Consider the following 23,266-nt stretch of genomic DNA (forward strand, 5'->3'; position numbering starts at 1 on the left):
TTGAATAATCTCTTTTTTTTTCAATTCCATATGTGTTATTTTATCATTTTGATGTCTTCACTATTATTCTACTTTTGACTGGTACAGAAGGCTACATTAGAATCAGATGACTAATTTGTTCCATTAATATAACCAATATGATCCAGTCTGTGATGTGATGATGAAGATATTGATATATATATTCTCTGTTAGACTGTTGCCCATGTCATTTCCACATGTTTTGCTCTTCTGATAGGGCTTCTGATAGGGCTTCTGATAGGATTTTTGATAGGGCTTCTGATAGGGCTTCTGATAGGGCTTCTGATATGATTTTTGATAGGGCTTCTGATAGGGCTTCTGATATGGCTTCTGATAGGATTTCTGATAGGGCTTCTGATAGGGTTTTTGATAGGGCTTCTGATAGGGCTTTTGATAGGGTTTCTGATAGGGCTTCTGATAGGGCTTCTGATAGGGCTTCTGATAGGGCTTCTGATATGATTTTTGATAGGGCTTCTGATAGGGCTTCTGATATGGCTTCTGATAGGATTTTTGATAGGGCTTCTGATAGGGTTTTTGATAGGGCTTCTGATAGGGCTTTTGATAGGGTTTCTGATAGGGTTTCTGATAGGGCTTCTGATAGGGCTTCCGATAGGGCTTCTGATAGGGCTTCTGATAGGATTTTTGACCATATTGGGCTCTGGTCAAAAGTAGTGAACTAAATAGGGAATAGGGTTCCATTTGGGACTCATTCTGCTCTGTTAGATTGATCTGTAATGTGTCTGTCAGTGTCTGGAAACAGTGCTGTTTCTCCTCTAAGAGGTTCTGACCCGACACGCCTTCAGGCTGTTTACAGCTGTCTGACACACAATAATCCCTCCCATTCAATCAGGACACAGGGTTTCATCCCAAGTGGTACCCTATGAAGTGCACTTCTTTTGACCAAGGCCCATAAGGCTGTGGTGAAACGTAGTGCACTACAGAGTGCACAGTTGCCATTTGGGACACACCCGTTGACCAGTGTAGTTTCTAGAGAAGTACCATCCTCATCCTCCTTTTCTTCACTTTAACATGAACAAAAAATGGATGACAGAGAGACGGAGAGAGAAGTGGCTATTTGAGTTGGGTTTATAATGCTTGTTTCTGTTAAAATAGAAAGACTCAAAACATACTAGTGTGCTGTTGGAGCTAGGAACACAAGCATTTAGTTAGATACTGCTGCACTGTTGGAGCTAGGACCAATAACATCTGCTAAATATGTGTATGGACCAATAACATCTGTTAAATATGTGTATGGACCAATAACATTTGATTTGATTTGAACACCTGATTGTCTACTGAAACCATGAGAAGTAGCTCACCTAAGCTAAGATCTGTTAGAATGTGAACCCAATGTGTTTTGATAGATACAGTAGAATGTCTTTTAAAACAGAATGAAAGTACTCTGAAACACTACTGTGGCAGACATTTCAATTAATCTCAAGGTACACTCTGGTAATACGAGTGATTTCAAGAGAGAGTTGTGAAAACACCTTTCTGGGGTTTCAGGAAATGTAAAAGTCAGCATCAAATTACAATAATATTTTGATACATTCATTTCAAGTGACACATTTTATAAATGTATTGAGATTAATAGACAGAGCTCATATTTGTCCAACTTTTCTGAAATATGTCTAAAGAGGACACTGGGAATGTGATACTTTCCCTAGGATAGGCAATAGTACTCATTACTACCACTCACTACATAGTACTCACTATTACTACTCATTACTACCACTCATTACATAGTACTCATTACATAGTACTCATTACTACCACTCATTACATAGTACTCATTACTACCACTCATTACATAGTACTCACTATTACTACTCATTACTACCACTCATTACATAGCACTCATTACTACCACTCATTACATAGTACTCACTATTACTACTCATTACATAGTACTCATTACTACCACTCATTACATAGTACTCATTACTACCACTCATTACTACCACTCATTACATAGTACTCACTATTACTACTCATTACATAGTACTCATTACTACCACTCATTACATAGTACTCACTATTACTACTCATTACTACCACTCATTACATAGTACTCACTATTACTACTCATTACATAGTACTCATTACTACCACTCATTACATAGTACTCACTATTACTACTCATTACTACCACTCATTACATAGTACTCATTACTACCACTCATTACATAGTACTCACTATTACTACCACTCATTACATAGTACTCACTATTACTACTCATTACTACCACTCATTACATAGTACTCATTACTACCACTCATTACATAGTACTGATTACTACCACTCATTACATAGTACTCATTACTACCACTCATTACATAGTACTCACTATTACTACTCATTACATAGTACTCAGTATTACTACTCATTACTACCACTCATTACATAGTACTCACTATTACTACTCATTACTACCACTCATTACATAGTACTCACTATTACTACTCATTACATAGCACTCATTACTACCACTCATTACATAGTACTCACTATTACTACTCATTACTACCACTCATTACATAGTACTCACTATTACTACTCATTACTACCACTCATTACATAGTACTCACTATTACTACTCATTACTACCACTCATTACATAGTACTCACTATTACTACTCATTACTACCACTCATTACATAGCACTCACTACTACCACTCATTACATAGTACTCACTATTACTACTCATTACTACCACTCATTACATAGTACTCACTATTACTACTCATTACTACCACTCATTACATAGTACTCACTATTACTACTCATTACTACCACTCATTACATAGTACTCACTATTACTACTCATTACTACCACTCATTACATAGCACTCATTACTACCACTCATTACATAGCACTCATTACTACCACTCATTACATAGTACTCATTAGTACCACTCATTACATAGTACTCACTATTACTACTCATTACTACCACTCATTACATAGTACTCACTATTACTACTCATTACTACCACTCATTACATAGTACTCACTATTACTACTCATTACATAGTACTCACTATTACTACTCATTACTACCACTCATTACATAGTACTCATTACTACCACTCATTACATAGTACTCACTATTACTACTCATTACATAGTACTCACTATTACTACTCATTACTACCACTCATTACAGAGCACTCGCTATTATTACTCATTACTACAACAGTTGCCAGGCTCATTGTGAGATGATAAATGATGTTACATTCAAAATGTTTAGGGTTATGTAACATGTACAACATTGATTTGTACCTGGATCTCCTGCTTGTTAAAACACTGACTCAGCCAGTCTTCAGTCTTAACTGTTGTGTTGAACCACTCTTGTTACACTGAGCACATGGTTCCCTATTCAGACTTGAGATATACAGACTGAACATAGACTTGAGTCAATAAAATATGAACATTCTTTGACATAAGTCCATGTTAAGTCAACTGATCTCAAGTCTGAATAGGAATTCCAGCTTTTTCTGTGTGGAATTCCACCATTATATCTTATATGCTTTATTTACACGGATTGGAAACATGAGGACACAGAGAAGGAGTGAAAGTGGGACAAGCTGTAATTTGAACCCCTGACTTGTGGGACATTAAGATAGCAAATTAGTTTGGAATGTTACCCACTCAACCATATCTCCACGTGCAGAACTTGTGAATCCCATTTGTCCGAAGACAACCGTTTAGATTAAATACCAAAAGTGAACTTTAAAAATTGTGCTGCCGTACTGGGCGTTCGTGGCTGAGTGCCCTATAGATCACTCTGTGGTCAAGTGTAAAAACAGGAGTGTTCGTGGCTGAGTGTCCTATAGATCACTCTGTGGTCAAGTGTAAAAACAGGAGCGTTCGTGTCTGAGTGCCCTATAGATCACTCTGTGGTCAAGTGTAAAAACAGGAGCATTCGTGGCTGACTGCCCTATAGATCACTTTGTGGTCAAGTGTAAAAACAGGAGCGTTCGTGGCTGACTGCCCTATAGATCACTCTGTGGTCAAGTGTAAAAACAGGAGTGTTCGTGGCTGAGTGCCCAATAGATCACTCTGTGGTCAAGTGTAAAAACAGGAGCGTTCGTGGCTGACTGCCCTATAGATCACTCTGTGGTCAAGTGTAAAAACAGGAGTGTTCGTGGCTGAGTGCCCTATAGATCACTCTGTGGTCAAGTGTAAAAACAGGAGTGTTCGTGGCTGAGTGCCCAATAGATCACTCTGTGGTCAAGTGTAAAAACAGGAGCGTCCGTGGCTGACTGCCCTATAGATCACTCTGTGGTCAAGTGTAAAAACAGGAGCGTTCGTGGCTGAGTGCCCTATAGATCACTCTGTGGTCAAGTGTAAAAACAGGAGTGTTCGTGGCTGAGTGCCCTATAGATCACTCTGTGGTCAAGTGTAAAAACAGGAGCGTTCGTGGCTGAGTGCCCTATAGATCACTCTGTGGTCAAGTGTAAAAACAGGAGCGTTCGTGGCTGAGTGCCCTATAGATCACTCTATGGTCAAGTGTAAAAACAGGAGCATTCGTGGCTGAGTGCCCTATAGATCACTCTGTGGTCAAGTGTAAAAACAGGAGCGTTCGTGGCTGAGTGCCCTATAGATCACTCTGTGGTCAAGTGTAAAAACAGGAGTGTTCGTGGCTGAGTGCCCAATAGATCACTCTGTGGTCAAGTGTAAAAACAGGAGCGTTCGTGGCTGACTGCCCTATAGATCACTCTGTGGTCAAGTGTAAAAACAGGAGCGTTCGTGGCTGAGTGCCCTATAGATCACTCTGTGGTCAAGTGTAAAAACAGGAGTATTCGTGGCTGACTGCCCTATAGATCACTCTGTGGTCAAGTGTAAAAACAGGAGCGTTCGTGGCTGAGTGCCCTATAGATCACTCTGTGGTCAAGTGTAAAAACAGGAGTGTTCGTGGCTGAGTGCCCTATAGATCACTCTGTGGTCAAGTGTAAAAACAGGAGTGTTCGTGGCTGAGTGCCCAATAGATCACTCTGTGGTCAAGTGTAAAAACAGGAGCGTCCGTGGCTGACTGCCCTATAGATCACTCTGTGGTCAAGTGTAAAAACAGGAGTGTTCGTGGCTGACTGCCCTATAGATCACTCTGTGGTCAAGTGTAAAAACAGGAGCGTTCGTGGCTGAGTGCCCAATAGATCACTCTGTGGTCAAGTGTAAAAACAGGAGTGTTCGTGGCTGAGTGCCCTATAGATCACTCTGTGGTCAAGTGTAAAAACAGGAGTGTTCGTGGCTGAGTGCCCTATAGATCACTCTGTGGTCAAGTGTAAAAACAGGAGCGTTCGTGGCTGAGTGCCCTATAGATCACTCTGTGGTCAAGTGTAAAAACAGGAGTGTTCGTGGCTGAGTGCCCTATAGATCACTCTGTGGTCAAGTGTAAAAACAGGAGTGTTCGTGGCTGAGTGCCCTATAGATCACTCTGTGGTCAAGTGTAAAAACAGGAGTGTTCGTGGCTGAGTGCCCTATAGATCACTCTGTGGTCAAGTGTAAAAACAGGAGCGTTCGTGGCTGACTGCCCTATAGATCACTCTGTGGTCAAGTGTAAAAACAGGAGTGTTCGTGGCTGAGTGCCCTATAGATCACTCTGTGGTCAAGTGTAAAAACAGGAGTGTTCGTGGCTGAGTGTCCTATAGATCACTCTGTGGTCAAGTGTAAAAACAGGAGTGTTCGTGGCTGAGTGCCCTATAGATCACTCTGTGGTCAAGTGTAAAAACAGGAGTGTTCGTGGCTGACTGCCCTATAGATCACTCTGTGGTCAAGTGTAAAAACAGGAGCGTTCGTGGCTGAGTGCCCTATAGATCACTCTGTGGTCAAGTGTAAAAACAGGAGTGTTCGTGGCTGACTGCCCTATAGATCACTCTGTGGTCAAGTGTAAAAACAGGAGCGTTCGTGGCTGACTGCCCTATAGATCACTCTGTGGTCAAGTGTAAAAACAGGAGCGTTCGTGGCTGACTGCCCTATAGATCACTCTGTGGTCAAGTGTAAAAACAGGAGTATTCGTGGCTGACTGCCCTATAGATCACTCTGTGGTCAAGTGTAAAAACAGGAGCGTTCGTGGCTGAGTGCCCTATAGATCACTCTGTGGTCAAGTGTAAAAACAGGAGTGTTCGTGGCTGAGTGCCCTATAGATCACTCTGTGGTCAAGTGTAAAAACAGGAGTGTTCGTGGCTGAGTGCCCAATAGATCACTCTGTGGTCAAGTGTAAAAACAGGAGCGTCCGTGGCTGACTGCCCTATAGATCACTCTGTGGTCAAGTGTAAAAACAGGAGTGTTCGTGGCTGAGTGCCCTATAGATCACTCTGTGGTCAAGTGTAAAAACAGGAGCGTTCGTGGCTGAGTGCCCTATAGATCACTCTGTGGTCAAGTGTAAAAACAGGAGTGTTCGTGGCTGAGTGCCCTATAGATCACTCTGTGGTCAAGTGTAAAAACAGGAGTGTTCGTGGCTGAGTGCCCTATAGATCACTCTGTGGTCAAGTGTAAAAACAGGAGTGTTCGTGGCTGAGTGCCCTATAGATCACTCTGTGGTCAAGTGTAAAAACAGGAGCGTTCGTGGCTGACTGCCCTATAGATCACTCTGTGGTCAAGTGTAAAAACAGGAGTGTTCGTGGCTGAGTGCCCTATAGATCACTCTGTGGTCAAGTGTAAAAACAGGAGTGTTCGTGGCTGAGTGTCCTATAGATCACTCTGTGGTCAAGTGTAAAAACAGGAGTGTTCGTGGCTGAGTGCCCTATAGATCACTCTGTGGTCAAGTGTAAAAACAGGAGTGTTCGTGGCTGACTGCCCTATAGATCACTCTGTGGTCAAGTGTAAAAACAGGAGTGTTCGTGGCTGAGTGCCCTATAGATCACTCTGTGGTCAAGTGTAAAAACAGGAGTGTTCGTGGCTGACTGCCCTATAGATCACTCTGTGGTCAAGTGTAAAAACAGGAGTGTTCGTGGCTGACTGCCCTATAGATCACTCTGTGGTCAAGTGTAAACACAGGAGCGTTCGTGGCTGACTGCCCTATAGATCACTCTGTGGTCAAGTGTAAAAACAGGAGCGTTCGTGGCTGACTGCCCTATAGATCACTCTGTGGTCAAGTGTAAAAACAGGAGTGTTCATGGCTGAGTGCCCTATAGATCACTCTGTGGTCAAGTGTAAAAACAGGAGTGTTCGTGGCTGAGTGCCCAATAGATCACTCTGTGGTCAAGTGTAAAAACAGGAGCGTCCGTGGCTTACTGCCCTATAGATCACTCTGTGGTCAAGTGTAAAAACAGGAGTGTTCGTGGCTGAGTGCCCTATAGATCACTCTGTGGTCAAGTGTAAAAACAGGAGTGTTCGTGGCTGAGTGCCCTATAGATCACTCTGTGGTCAAGTGTAAAAACAGGAGTATTCGTGGCTGACTGCCCTATAGATCACTCTGTGGTCAAGTGTAAAAACAGGAGTATTCGTGGCTGACTGCCCTATAGATCACTCTGTGGTCAAGTGTAAAAACAGGAGCGTTCGTGGCTGAGTGCCCTATAGATCACTCTGTGGTCAAGTGTAAAAACAGGAGTATTCGTGGCTGACTGCCCTATAGATCACTCTGTGGTCAAGTGTAAAAACAGGAGCGTTCGTGGCTGAGTGCCCTATAGATCACTCTGTGGTCAAGTGTAAAAACAGGAGCATTCGTGGCTGACTGCCCTATAGATCACTCTGTGGTCAAGTGTAAAAACAGGAGCGTTCGTGGCTGAGTGCCCTATAGATCACTCTGTGGTCAAGTGTAAAAACAGGAGTGTTCGTGGCTGAGTGCCCTATAGATCACTCTGTGGTCAAGTGTAAAAACAGGAGTGTTCGTGGCTGAGTGCCCTATAGATCACTCTGTGGTCAAGTGTAAAAACAGGAGCGTTCGTGGCTGAGTGCCCTATAGATCACTCTGTGGTCAAGTGTAAAAACAGGAGTGTTCGTGTCTGAGTGCCCTATAGATCACTCTGTGGTCAAGTGTAAAAACAGGAGCATTCGTGGCTGAGTGCCCTATAGATCACTCTGTGGTCAAGTGTAAAAACAGGAGTGTTCGTGGCTGACTGCCCTATAGATCACTCTGTGGTCAAGTGTAAAAACAGGAGCGTTTGCGGGCGCCTCGCCTCTATATTGGTCCTTCATGAACTCAGACAGGTGAGACAGAAAAGGAATTCACTTAACAAGAACATGTGTTTTTTTGCAGTGGTGTAAAGTACTTTAAAGTACTACTTGAGTTGATTTTGGGGTATCTTTACTATATATATTTTTGACAACTTTTACTTTTACTTCACTACATTCCTAAAGAAAATATTCTGCTTTTTACTCCATATGCTGTCCCCTGACAACCCAAAGTACTCGATACATTTTGAATGCTTAGCCGAACAAGAAAATTGTCAAATTCACGCACTTATCAGGAGAAGACGTGGTCATCCCTACTGCCTCTGGTCTGGCGGACTCACTAAACACAAATGCATCTTTTGTAAATAATGTCTGAGTGTTGGACTTGTCCCCTGGCTATCCGTAAATAATGTCTGAGTGTTGGACTTGTCCCCTGACTATCCGTAAATAATGTCTGAGTGTTGGACTTGTCTCCTGACTATCCGTAAATAATGTCTGAGTTTTGGACTTGTCCCCTGACTATCCGTAAATAATGTCTGAGTGTTGGACTTGTCCCCTGACTATCTGTAAATAATGTCTGAGTGTTGGACTTGTCCCCTGGCTATCCGTAAATAATGTCTGAGTGTTGGACTTGTCCCATGACTATCTGTAAATAATGTCTGAGTGTTGGACTTGTCCCCTGACTATCCGTAAATAATGTCTGAGTGTTGGACTTGTCCCCTGGCTATCCGTAAATAATGTCTGAGTGTTGGACTTGTCCCCTGACTATCCGTAAATAATGTCTGAGTGTTGGACTTGTCCCCTAACTATCCGTAAATAAAAACAAGAACATGGTGCCGTCCACTTTGCTTCATATAAGGAATTTGAAATTATTTATACTTTTACTTCTACTTTTGATACTTAAGTATATTTTAGAAATTAAATTAACCTTTTATACCTTTTATTCTTATATTATACTTATATTTAAAACCAAATACTTTTAGGCTTTTACTCAAGTAGTATTTTACTGGGTGACTTTCACTTTTACTTGAGTAACTTTCTATTAAGGTACTTATACTTTTACACAAGTATGACAATTGGGTACTTTTTCCACCACTGGTTTTGTGTAGAATTTCGGCCGCTAATGGCTGCCATGCTAATAGTCCAAGGCAAGCATTCATTGATCAGTTTTCTTTTTGCTAGATTTAGTTTTGAGTTTGTTTTTTAAATGCAAATTAGGGCCTGCTTTTTAGTTAATACTGCTGGCTTGAGTTTATCAACACACCATGTAAGAGCAGGGAATAAACAATATGAACAGGGAATAAGCAACAAGAGCAGGGAATAAACAATAAGAGGAGGGGCTAAACAATAAGAACAGGGAATAAACAACAAGAGCAGGGAATAAACAATAAGAGGAGGGACTAAACAATAAGAACAGGGAATAAACAATAAGAGCAGGGAATAAACAACAAGAGGAGGGAATAAACAATAAGAGGGGGGAATAAACAATAAGAGCAGGGACTAAACAATAAGAGCAGGGAATAAACAATAAGAGCAGGGAATAAACAACAAGAGGAGGGAATAAACAACAAGAGGAGGGAATAAACAACAAGAGGAGGGAATAAACAACAAGAGGAGGAAATAAACAACAAGAGGAGGAAATAAACAACAAGAGGAGGGACTAAACAACAAGAGGAGGGAATAAACAACAAGAGGAGGGAATAAACAACAAGAGGAGGGAATAAACAACAAGAGGAGGGAATAAACAATAAGAACAGGGAATAAACAATAAGAGCAGGGAATAAACAACAAGAGGAGGGAATAAACAACAAGAGGAGGGAATAAACAATAAGAGCAGGGAATAAACAATAAGAGAAGGGAATAAACAATAAGAGCAGGGAATAAACAACAAGAGGAGGGAATAAACAACAAGAGGAGGGAATAAACAACAAGAGGAGGGAATAAACAACAAGAGGAGGGAATAAACAATAAGAACAGGGAATAAACAATAAGAGCAGGGAATAAACAATAAGAGCAGGGAATAAACAACAAGAGGAGGGAATAAACAACAAGAGGAGGGAATAAACAACAAGAGGAGGGAATAAACAATAAGAACAGGGAATAAACAATAAGAACAGGGAATAAACAACAAGAGGAGGGAATAAACAACAAGAGCAGGGAATAAACAATAAGAGCAGGGAATAAACAATAAGAGCAGGGAATAAACAACAAGAGGAGGGAATAAACAATAAGAGCTTAGAATAAACAATAAGAGGAGGGAATAAACAATAAGAGGAGGGAATAAACAATAAGAGCAGGGAATAAACAACAAGAGGAGGGAATAAACAATAAGAGCAGGGAATAAACAATAAGAGCAGGGAATAAACAATAAGAACAGGGAATAAACAATAAGAACAGGGAATAAACAATAAGAGGAGGGAATAAACAATAAGAGGAGGGAATAAACAATATGAGGAGGGAATAAACAATAAGAGGAGGGAATAAACAATAAGAGGAGGGAATAAACAATAAGAGGAGGGAATAAACAATAAGAGCAGGCAATAAACAACAAGAGGAGGGAATAAACAACAAGAGGAGGGAATAAACAACAAGAGGAGGGAATAAACAACAAGAGGAGGGAATAAACAATAAGAGCAGGCAATAAACAACAAGAGGAGGGAATAAACAACAAGAGGAGGGAATAAACAATAAGAGCAGGGAATAAACAATAAGAACAGGGAATAAACAATGAGAGGAGGGAATAATCAACAATAGGAGGGAATAATCAACAATAGGAGGGAATAAACAACAAGAGGAGGGAATAAACAACAAGAGGAGGGAATAAACAATAAGAGCAGGGAATAAACAATAAGAACAGGGAATAAACAATAAGAACAGGGAATAAACAATAAGAACAGGGAATAAACAATAAGAACAGGGAATAAACAACAAGAGCAGGGAATAAACAATAAGAGCCATGTATAAACAATAAGAGCAGGGAATAAACAACAAGAGGAGGGAATAAACAATAAGAGTAGGGAATAAACAACAAGAGGAGGGAATAAACAATAAGAACAGGGAATAAACAATAAGAACAGGGAATAAACAATAAGAACAGGGAATAAACAATAAGAGGAGGGAATAAACAATAAGAACAGGGAATAAACAATAAGAGGAGGGAATAAACAATAAGAGGGGGGAATAAACAATAAGAGGAGGGAATAAACAATAAGAGGAGGGAATAAACAATAAGAGCAGGGAATAAACAATAAGAGCAGGGAATAAACAGTAAGAGGAGGGAATAAACAATAAGAGGAGGAAATAAACAATATGAACAGGGAATAAACAATAAGAACAAGGAATAAACAATAAGAGCAGGGAATAAACAATAAGAGCAGGGAATAAACAATAAGAGCAGGGAATAAACAATAAGAGGAGGGAATAAACAATAAGAGGGGGGAATAAACAATAAGAGCAGGGAATAAACAATAAGAGGAGGGAATAAACAATAAGAGGGGGGAATAAACAATATGAACAGGGAATAAACAATAAGAACAGGGAATAAACAATTAGAGCAGAGAATAAACAATCAGAGGAGGGAATAAGCAATATGAACAGGGAATAAACAATAAGAGGAGCGAATAAACAATATGAACAGGGAATAAACAATAAGAACAGGGAATAAACAATAAGAGCAGAGAATAAACAATAAGAGCAGGGAATAAACAATAAGAGCAGGGAATAAACAATAAGAGGAGGGAATAAACAATAAGAGGAGGGAATAAACAATAAGAGGAGGGAATAAACAATAAGAGGAGGGAATAAACAATAAGAACAGGGAATAAACAATAAGAGGAGGGAATAAACAACAAGAGGAGGGAATAAACAATAAGAGGAGGGAATAAACAATAAGAACAGGGAATAAACAATAAGAGCAGGGAATAAACAACAAGAGGAGGGAATAAACAACAAGAGGAGGGAATAAACAACAAGAACAGGGAATAAACAATAAGAGCAGGGAATAAACAATAAGAACAGGGAATAAACAATAGGAGCAGGGAATAAACAATAAGAGCAGGGAATAAACAATAAGAGGAGGGAATAAACAACAAGAACAGGGAATAAACAATAAGAACAGGGAATAAACAACAAGAGGAGGGAATAAACAATAAGAGGAGGGAATAAACAATAAGAACAGGGAATAAACAATAAGAGGAGGGAATAAACAACAAGAGGAGGGAATAAACAATAAGAGGAGGGAATAAACAATAAGAACAGGGAATAAACAATAAGAGCAGGGAATAAACAACAAGAGGAGGGAATAAACAATAAGAGGAGGGAATAAACAATAAGAACAGGGAATAAACAATAAGAGCAGGGAATAAACAATAAGAGGAGGGAATAAACAATAAGAACAGGGAATAAACAATAAGAGCAGGGAATAAACAATAAGAACAGGGAATAAACAATAAGAGCAGGGAATAAACAACAAGAGGAGGGAATAAACAATAAGAGGGGGGAATAAACAATAAGAGCAGGGACTAAACAATAAGAGCAGGGAATAAACAATAAGAGCAGGGAATAAACAACAAGAGGAGGGAATAAACAACAAGAGGAGGGAATAAACAACAAGAGGAGGGAATAAACAACAAGAGGAGGAAATAAACAACAAGAGGAGGAAATAAACAACAAGAGGAGGGACTAAACAACAAGAGGAGGGAATAAACAACAAGAGAAGGGAATAAACAACAAGAGGAGGGAATAAACAACAAGAGGAGGGAATAAACAATAAGAACAGGGAATAAACAATAAGAGCAGGGAATAAACAACAAGAGGAGGGAATAAACAACAAGAGGAGGGAATAAACAATAAGAGCAGGGAATAAACAATAAGAGAAGGGAATAAACAATAAGAGCAGGGAATAAACAACAAGAGGAGGGAATAAACAACAAGAGGAGGGAATAAACAACAAGAGGAGGGAATAAACAACAAGAGGAGGGAATAAACAACAAGAGCAGGGAATAAACAATAAGAGCAGGGAATAAACAATAAGAGCAGGGAATAAACAACAAGAGGAGGGAATAAACAATAAGAGCTTAGAATAAACAATAAGAGGAGGGAATAAACAATAAGAGGAGTGAATAAACAATAAGAGCAGGGAATAAACAACAAGAGGAGGGAATAAACAATAAGAGCAGGGAATAAACAATAAGAGCAGGGAATAAACAATAAGAACAGGGAATAAACAATAAGAACAGGGAATAAACAATAAGAGGAGGGAATAAACAATAAGAGGAGGGAATAAACAATATGAGGAGGGAATAAACAATAAGAGGAGGGAATAAACAATAAGAGGAGGGAGTAAACAATAAGAGGAGGGAATAAACAATAAGAGCAGGCAATAAACAACAAGAGGAGGGAATAAACAACAAGAGGAGGGAATAAACAACAAGAGGAGGGAATAAACAACAAGAGGAGAGAATAAACAATAAGAGCAGGCAATAAACAACAAGAGGAGGGAATAAACAACAAGAGGAGGGAATAAACAATAAGAGCAGGGAATAAACAATAAGAACAGGGAATAAACAATAAGAGGAGGGAATAATCAACAATAGGAGGGAATAATCAACAATAGGAGGGAATAAACAACAAGAGGAGGGAATAAACAACAAGAGGAGGGAATAAACAATAAGAGCAGGGAATAAACAATAAGAACAGGGAATAAACAATAAGAACAGGGAATAAACAATAAGAGGAGGGAATAAACAATAAGAGGAGGGAATAAACAATAAGAGGAGGGAATAAACAATAAGAGGAGGGAATAAACAATAAGAGGAGGGAATAAACAATAAGAGGAGGGAATAAACAATAAGAGCAGGCAATAAACAACAAGAGGAGGGAATAAACAACAAGAGGAGGGAATAAACAACAAGAGGAGGGAATAAACAACAAGAGGAGGGAATAAACAATAAGAGCAGGCAATAAACAACAAGAGGAGGGAATAAACAACAAGAGGAGGGAATAAACAATAAGAGCAGGGAATAAACAATAAGAACAGGGAATAAACAATGAGAGGAGGGAATAATCAACAATAGGAGGGAATAATCAACAATAGGAGGGAATAAACAACAAGAGGAGGGAATAAACAACAAGAGGAGGGAATAAACAATAAGAGCAGGGAATAAACAATAAGAACAGGGAATAAACAATAAGAACAGGGAATAAACAATAAGAACAGGGAATAAACAATAAGAACAGGGAATAAACAACAAGAGCAGGGAATAAACAATAAGAGCCATGTATAAACAATAAGAGCAGGGAATAAACAACAAGAGGAGGGAATAAACAATAAGAGTAGGGAATAAACAACAAGAGGAGGGAATAAACAATAAGAACAGGGAATAAACAATAAGAACAGGGAATAAACAATAAGAACAGGGAATAAACAATAAGAGGAGGGAATAAACAATAAGAACAGGGAATAAACAATAAGAGGAGGGAATAAACAATAAGAGGGGGGAATAAACAATAAGAGGAGGGAATAAACAATAAGAGGAGGGAATAAACAATAAGAGCAGGGAATAAACAATAAGAGCAGGGAATAAACAGTAAGAGGAGGGAATAAACAATAAGAGGAGGAAATAAACAATATGAACAGGGAATAAACAATAAGAACAAGGAATAAACAATAAGAGCAGGGAATAAACAATAAGAGCAGGGAATAAACAATAAGAGCAGGGAATAAACAATAAGAGGAGGGAATAAACAATAAGAGGGGGGAATAAACAATAAGAGCAGGGAATAAACAATAAGAGGAGGGAATAAACAATAAGAGGGGGGAATAAACAATATGAACAGGGAATAAACAATAAGAACAGGGAATAAACAATTAGAGCAGAGAATAAACAATCAGAGGAGGGAATAAGCAATATGAACAGGGAATAAACAATAAGAGGAGCGAATAAACAATATGAACAGGGAATAAACAATAAGAACAGGGAATAAACAATAAGAGCAGAGAATAAACAATAAGAGCAGGGAATAAACAATAAGAGCAGGGAATAAACAATAAGAGGAGGGAATAAACAATAAGAGGAGGGAATAAACAATAAGAGGAGGGAATAAACAATAAGAACAGGGAATAAACAATAAGAGGAGGGAATAAACAACAAGAGGAGGGAATAAACAATAAGAGGAGGGAATAAACAATAAGAACAGGGAATAAACAATAAGAGCAGGGAATAAACAACAAGAGGAGGGAATAAACAACAAGAGGAGGGAATAAACAACAAGAACAGGGAATAAACAATAAGAGCAGGGAATAAACAATAAGAACAGGGAATAAACAATAGGAGCAGGGAATAAACAATAAGAGCAGGGAATAAACAATAAGAGGAGGGAATAAACAACAAGAACAGGGAATAAACAATAAGAACAGGGAATAAACAACAAGAGGAGGGAATAAACAATAAGAGGAGGGAATAAACAATAAGAACAGGGAATAAACAATAAGAGGAGGGAATAAACAACAAGAGGAGGGAATAAACAATAAGAGGAGGGAATAAACAATAAGAACAGGGAATAAACAATAAGAGCAGGGAATAAACAACAAGAGGAGGGAATAAACAATAAGAGGAGGGAATAAACAATAAGAACAGGGAATAAACAATAAGAGCAGGGAATAAACAATAAGAGGAGGGAATAAACAATAAGAACAGGGAATAAACAATAAGAGCAGGGAATAAACAATAAGAACAGGGAATAAACAATAAGAGCAGGGAATAAACAACAAGAGGAGGGAATAAACAATAAGAGGGGGGAATAAACAATAAGAGCAGGGACTAAACAATAAGAGCAGGGAATAAACAATAAGAGCAGGGAATAAACAACAAGAGGAGGGAATAAACAACAAGAGGAGGGAATAAACAACAAGAGGAGGGAATAAACAACAAGAGGAGGAAATAAACAACAAGAGGAGGAAATAAACAACAAGAGGAGGGACTAAACAACAAGAGGAGGGAATAAACAACAAGAGAAGGGAATAAACAACAAGAGGAGGGAATAAACAACAAGAGGAGGGAATAAACAATAAGAACAGGGAATAAACAATAAGAGCAGGGAATAAACAACAAGAGGAGGGAATAAACAACAAGAGGAGGGAATAAACAATAAGAGCAGGGAATAAACAATAAGAGAAGGGAATAAACAATAAGAGCAGGGAATAAACAACAAGAGGAGGGAATAAACAACAAGAGGAGGGAATAAACAACAAGAGGAGGGAATAAACAACAAGAGGAGGGAATAAACAACAAGAGCAGGGAATAAACAATAAGAGCAGGGAATAAACAATAAGAGCAGGGAATAAACAACAAGAGGAGGGAATAAACAATAAGAGCTTAGAATAAACAATAAGAGGAGGGAATAAACAATAAGAGGAGGGAATAAACAATAAGAGCAGGGAATAAACAACAAGAGGAGGGAATAAACAATAAGAGCAGGGAATAAACAATAAGAGCAGGGAATAAACAATAAGAACAGGGAATAAACAATAAGAACAGGGAATAAACAATAAGAGGAGGGAATAAACAATAAGAGGAGGGAATAAACAATATGAGGAGGGAATAAACAATAAGAGGAGGGAATAAACAATAAGAGGAGGGAGTAAACAATAAGAGGAGGGAATAAACAATAAGAGCAGGCAATAAACAACAAGAGGAGGGAATAAACAACAAGAGGAGGGAATAAACAACAAGAGGAGGGAATAAACAACAAGAGGAGAGAATAAACAATAAGAGCAGGCAATAAACAACAAGAGGAGGGAATAAACAACAAGAGGAGGGAATAAACAATAAGAGCAGGGAATAAACAATAAGAACAGGGAATAAACAATAAGAGGAGGGAATAATCAACAATAGGAGGGAATAATCAACAATAGGAGGGAATAAACAACAAGAGGAGGGAATAAACAACAAGAGGAGGGAATAAACAATAAGAGCAGGGAATAAACAATAAGAACAGGGAATAAACAATAAGAACAGGGAATAAACAATAAGAACAGGGAATAAACAATAAGAACAGGGAATAAACAACAAGAGCAGGGAATAAACAATAAGAGCCATGTATAAACAATAAGAGCAGGGAATAAACAACAAGAGGAGGGAATAAACAATAAGAGTAGGGAATAAACAACAAGAGGAGGGAATAAACAATAAGAACAGGGAATAAACAATAAGAACAGGGAATAAACAATAAGAACAGGGAATAAACAATAAGAGGAGGGAATAAACAATAAGAACAGGGAATAAACAATAAGAGGAGGGAATAAACAATAAGAGGGGGGAATAAACAATAAGAGGAGGGAATAAACAATAAGAGGAGGGAATAAACAATAAGAGCAGGGAATAAACAATAAGAGCAGGGAATAAACAATAAGAGCAGGGAATAAACAATAAGAGGAGGGAATAAACAATAAGAGGGGGGAATAAACAATATGAACAGGGAATAAACAATAAGAGCAGAGAATAAACAATCAGAGGAGGGAATAAGCAATATGAACAGGGAATAAACAATAAGAGGAGGGAATAAACAATATGAACAGGGAATAAACAATAAGAACAGGGAATAAACAATAAGAGCAGAGAATAAACAATAAGAGCAGGGAATAAACAATAAGAGCAGGGAATAAACAATAAGAGGAGGGAATAAACAATAAGAGGAGGGAATAAACAATAAGAGGAGGGAATAAACAATAAGAACAGGGAATAAACAATAAGAGGAGGGAATAAACAACAAGAGGAGGGAATAAACAATAAGAGGAGGGAATAAACAATAAGAACAGGGAATAAACAATAAGAGCAGGGAATAAACAACAAGAGGAGGGAATAAACAACAAGAGGAGGGAATAAACAACAAGAACAGGGAATAAACAATAAGAGCAGGGAATAAACAATAAGAACAGGGAATAAACAATAGGAGCAGGGAATAAACAATAAGAGCAGGGAATAAACAATAAGAGGAGGGAATAAACAACAAGAACAGGGAATAAACAATAAGAACAGGGAATAAACAACAAGAGGAGGGAATAAACAATAAGAGGAGGGAATAAACAATAAGAACAGGGAATAAACAATAAGAGGAGGGAATAAACAACAAGAGGAGGGAATAAACAATAAGAGGAGGGAATAAACAATAAGAACAGGGAATAAACAATAAGAGCAGGGAATAAACAACAAGAGGAGGGAATAAACAATAAGAGGAGGGAATAAACAATAAGAACAGGGAATAAACAATAAGAGCAGGGAATAAACAATAAGAGGAGGGAATAAACAATAAGAACAGGGAATAAACAATAAGAGCAGGGAATAAACAATAAGAACAGGGAATAAACAATAAGAGCAGGGAATAAACAACAAGAGGAGGGAATAAAAAACAAGAGGAGGAAATAAACAATAAGAGCAGGGAATAAACAATAAGAGGAGGGAATAAACAATAAGAGAAGGGAATAAACAATAAGCTCAGGGAATAAACAATATGAGGAGGGAATAAACAATAAGAGCAGGGAATAAACAACAAGAGGAGGGAATAAACAACAAGAGGAGGAAATAAACTATAAGAGCAGGGAATAAACAATAAGAGGAGGGAATAAACAATAAGAACAGGGAATAAACAACAAGAGCAGGGAATAAACAATAGGAACAGGGAATAAACAACAAGAGGAGGGAATAAACAATAAGAACAGGGAATAAACAACAAGAGGAGGGAATAAACAATAAGAGGAGGGAATAAACAACAAGAGGAGGAAATAAACAATAAGAGCAGGGAATAAACAATAAGAACAGGGAATAAACAATAAGAGAAGGGAATAAACAATAAGAACAGGGAATAAACAATAAGAGGAGGGAATAAACAATAAGAGGAGGGAATAAACAATAAGAACAGGGAATAAACAACAAGAGGAGGGAATAAACAATAAGAGGAGGGAATAAACAAGAAGAGGAGGGAATAAACAACAAGAGCAGGGAATAAACAATAAGAGCAGGGAATAAACAATAAGAACAGGGAATAAACAATAAGAACAGGGAATAAACAATAAGAGGAGGGAATAAACAATAAGAGGAGGGAATAAACAATAAGAGGAGGGAATAAACAATAAGAGGAGGGAATAAACAATAAGAGCAGGCAATAAACAACAAGAGGAGGGAATAAACAACAAGAGGAGGGAATAAACAACAAGAGGAGGGAATAAACAACAAGAGGAGGGAATAAACAATAAGAGCAGGGAATAAACAATAAGAACAGGGAATAAACAATAAGAGGAGGGAATAATCAACAATAGGAGGGAATAATCAACAATAGGAGGGAATAAACAATAAGAGGAGGGAATAAACAATAAGAGGAGGGAATAAACAACAAGAGCAGGGAATAAACAATAAGAGCCATGTATAAAAAATAAGAGCAGGGAATAAACAACAAGAGGAGGGAATAAACAATAAGAGTAGGGAATAAACAACAAGAGGAGGGAATAAACAATAAGAACAGGGAATAAACAATAAGAACAGGGAATAAACAATAAGAACAGGGAATAAACAATAAGAGGAGGGAATAAACAATAAGAACAGGGAATAAACAATAAGAGGAGGGAATAAACAATAAGAGGGGGGAATAAACAATAAGAGGAGGGAATAAACAATAAGAGGAGGGAATAAACAATAAGAGGAGGGAATAAACAATATGAACAGGGAATAAACAATAAGAGCAGGGAATAAACAATAAGAGGAGGGAATAAACAATAAGAGGAGGGAATAAACAATAAGAGGAGGGAATAAACAATAAGAGCAGGGAATAAACAATAAGAGCAGGGAATAAACAGTAAGAGGAGGGAATAAACAATAAGAGGAGGAAATAAACAATATGAACAGTGAATAAACAATAAGAACAGGGAATAAACAATAAGAGCAGGGAATAAACAATAAGAGCAGGGAATAAACAATAAGAGCAGGGAATAAACAATAAGAGGAGGGAATAAACAATAAGAGGGGGGAATAAACAATAAGAGCAGGGAATAAACAATAAGAGGAGGGAATAAACAATAAGAGGGGGGAATAAACAATATGAACAGGGAATAAACAATAAGAACAGGGAATAAACAATAAGAGCAGAGAATAAACAATCAGAGGAGGGAATAAGCAATATGAACAGGGAATAAACAATAAGAGGAGGGAATAAACAATATGAACAGGGAATAAACAATAAGAACAGGGAATAAACAATAAGAGCAGAGAATAAACAATAAGAGCAGGGAATAAACAATAAGAGCAGGGAATAAACAATAAGAGGAGGGAATAAACAATAAGAGGAGGGAATAAACAACAAGAGGAGGGAATAAACAACAAGAACAGGGAATAAACAATAAGAGCAGGGAATAAACAATAAGAACAGGGAATAAACAATAGGAGCAGGGAATAAACAATAAGAGCAGGGAATAAACAATAAGAGGAGGGAATAAACAACAAGAACAGGGAATAAACAATAAGAACAGGGAATAAACAACAAGAGGAGGGAATAAACAATAAGAGGAGGGAATAAACAATAAGAACAGGGAATAAACAATAAGAGGAGGGAATAAACAACAAGAGGAGGGAATAAACAATAAGAGGAGGGAATAAACAATAAGAACAGGGAATAAACAATAAGAGCAGGGAATAAACAACAAGAGGAGGGAATAAACAATAAGAGGAGGGAATAAACAATAAGAACAGGGAATAAACAATAAGAGCAGGGAATAAACAATAAGAGGAGGGAATAAACAATAAGAACAGGGAATAAACAATAAGAGCAGGGAATAAACAATAAGAACAGGGAATAAACAATAAGAGCAGGGAATAAACAACAAGAGGAGGGAATAAAAAACAAGAGGAGGAAATAAACAATAAGAGCAGGGAATAAACAATAAGAGGAGGGAATAAACAATAAGAGAAGGGAATAAACAATAAGCTCAGGGAATAAACAATATGAGGAGGGAATAAACAATAAGAGCAGGGAATAAACAACAAGAGGAGGGAATAAACAACAAGAGGAGGAAATAAACTATAAGAGCAGGGAATAAACAATAAGAGGAGGGAATAAACAATAAGAACAGGGAATAAACAACAAGAGCAGGGAATAAACAATAGGAACAGGGAATAAACAACAAGAGGAGGGAATAAACAATAAGAACAGGGAATAAACAACAAGAGGAGGGAATAAACAATAAGAGGAGGGAATAAACAACAAGAGGAGGAAATAAACAATAAGAGCAGGGAATAAACAATAAGAACAGGGAATAAACAATAAGAGAAGGGAATAAACAATAAGAACAGGGAATAAACAATAAGAGGAGGGAATAAACAATAAGAGGAGGGAATAAACAATAAGAACAGGGAATAAACAACAAGAGGAGGGAATAAACAATAAGAGGAGGGAATAAACAAGAAGAGGAGGGAATAAACAACAAGAGCAGGGAATAAACAATAAGAGCAGGGAATAAACAATAAGAACAGGGAATAAACAATAAGAACAGGGAATAAACAATAAGAGGAGGGAATAAACAATAAGAGGAGGGAATAAACAATAAGAGGAGGGAATAAACAATAAGAGGAGGGAATAAACAATAAGAGGAGGGAATAAACAATAAGAGCAGGCAATAAACAACAAGAGGAGGGAATAAACAACAAGAGGAGGGAATAAACAACAAGAGGAGGGAATAAACAACAAGAGGAGGGAATAAACAATAAGAGCAGGGAATAAACAATAAGAACAGGGAATAAACAATAAGAGGAGGGAATAATCAACAATAGGAGGGAATAATCAACAATAGGAGGGAATAAACAATAAGAGGAGGGAATAAACAATAAGAGGAGGGAATAAACAACAAGAGCAGGGAATAAACAATAAGAGCCATGTATAAAAAATAAGAGCAGGGAATAAACAACAAGAGGAGGGAATAAACAATAAGAGTAGGGAATAAACAACAAGAGGAGGGAATAAACAATAAGAACAGGGAATAAACAATAAGAACAGGGAATAAACAATAAGAACAGGGAATAAACAATAAGAGGAGGGAATAAACAATAAGAACAGGGAATAAACAATAAGAGGAGGGAATAAACAATAAGAGGGGGGAATAAACAATAAGAGGAGGGAATAAACAATAAGAGGAGGGAATAAACAATAAGAGGAGGGAATAAACAATATGAACAGGGAATAAACAATAAGAGCAGGGAATAAACAATAAGAGGAGGGAATAAACAATAAGAGGAGGGAATAAACAATAAGAGGAGGGAATAAACAGTAAGAGCAGGGAATAAACAATAAGAGCAGGGAATAAACAGTAAGAGGAGGGAATAAACAATAAGAGGAGGAAATAAACAATATGAACAGTGAATAAACAATAAGAACAGGGAATAAACAATAAGAGCAGGGAATAAACAATAAGAGCAGGGAATACACAATAAGAGCAGGGAATAAACAATAAGAGGAGGGAATAAACAATAAGAGGGGGGAATAAACAATAAGAGCAGGGAATAAACAATAAGAGGAGGGAATAAACAATAAGAGGGGGGAATAAACAATATGAACAGGGAATAAACAATAAGAACAGGGAATAAACAATAAGAGCAGAGAATAAACAATCAGAGGAGGGAATAAGCAATATGAACAGGGAATAAACAATAAGAGGAGGGAATAAACAATATGAACAGGGAATAAACAATAAGAACAGGGAATAAACAATAAGAGCAGAGAATAAACAATAAGAGCAGGGAATAAACAATAAGAGCAGGGAATAAACAATAAGAGGAGGGAATAAACAATAAGAGGAGGGAATAAACAATAAGAGGAGGGAATAAACAATAAGAACAGGGAATAAACAATAAGAGGAGGGAATAAACAACAAGAGGAGGGAATAAACAATAAGAGGAGGGAATAAACAATAAGAACAGGGAATAAACAATAAGAGCAGGGAATAAACAACAAGAGGAGGGAATAAACAACAAGAGGAGGAAATAAACAATAAGAGCAGGAAAAAACAATAAGAGGAGGGAATAAACAATAAGAGAAGGGAATAAACAATAAGAGCAGGGAATAAACAATAAGAGGAGGGAATAAACAACAA

At 37.8% G+C, this 23,266-nt stretch overlaps 1 protein-coding gene across 2 annotated transcripts in view; it reads left to right on the forward strand.

Moving 5' to 3' along the window:
* Nucleotides 1-23,266, forward strand: part of LOC110487769 (SH3 domain and tetratricopeptide repeat-containing protein 2) — a 60,455-nt gene that overhangs the window by 1,008 nt on the left and 36,181 nt on the right. The window lies entirely within an intron of this gene.

Source organism: Oncorhynchus mykiss, chromosome 14 (assembly GCF_057628025.1).
Source record: "Oncorhynchus mykiss isolate SJ-2025 chromosome 14, ASM5762802v1, whole genome shotgun sequence".
NCBI lineage: Eukaryota > Metazoa > Chordata > Actinopteri > Salmoniformes > Salmonidae > Oncorhynchus > Oncorhynchus mykiss.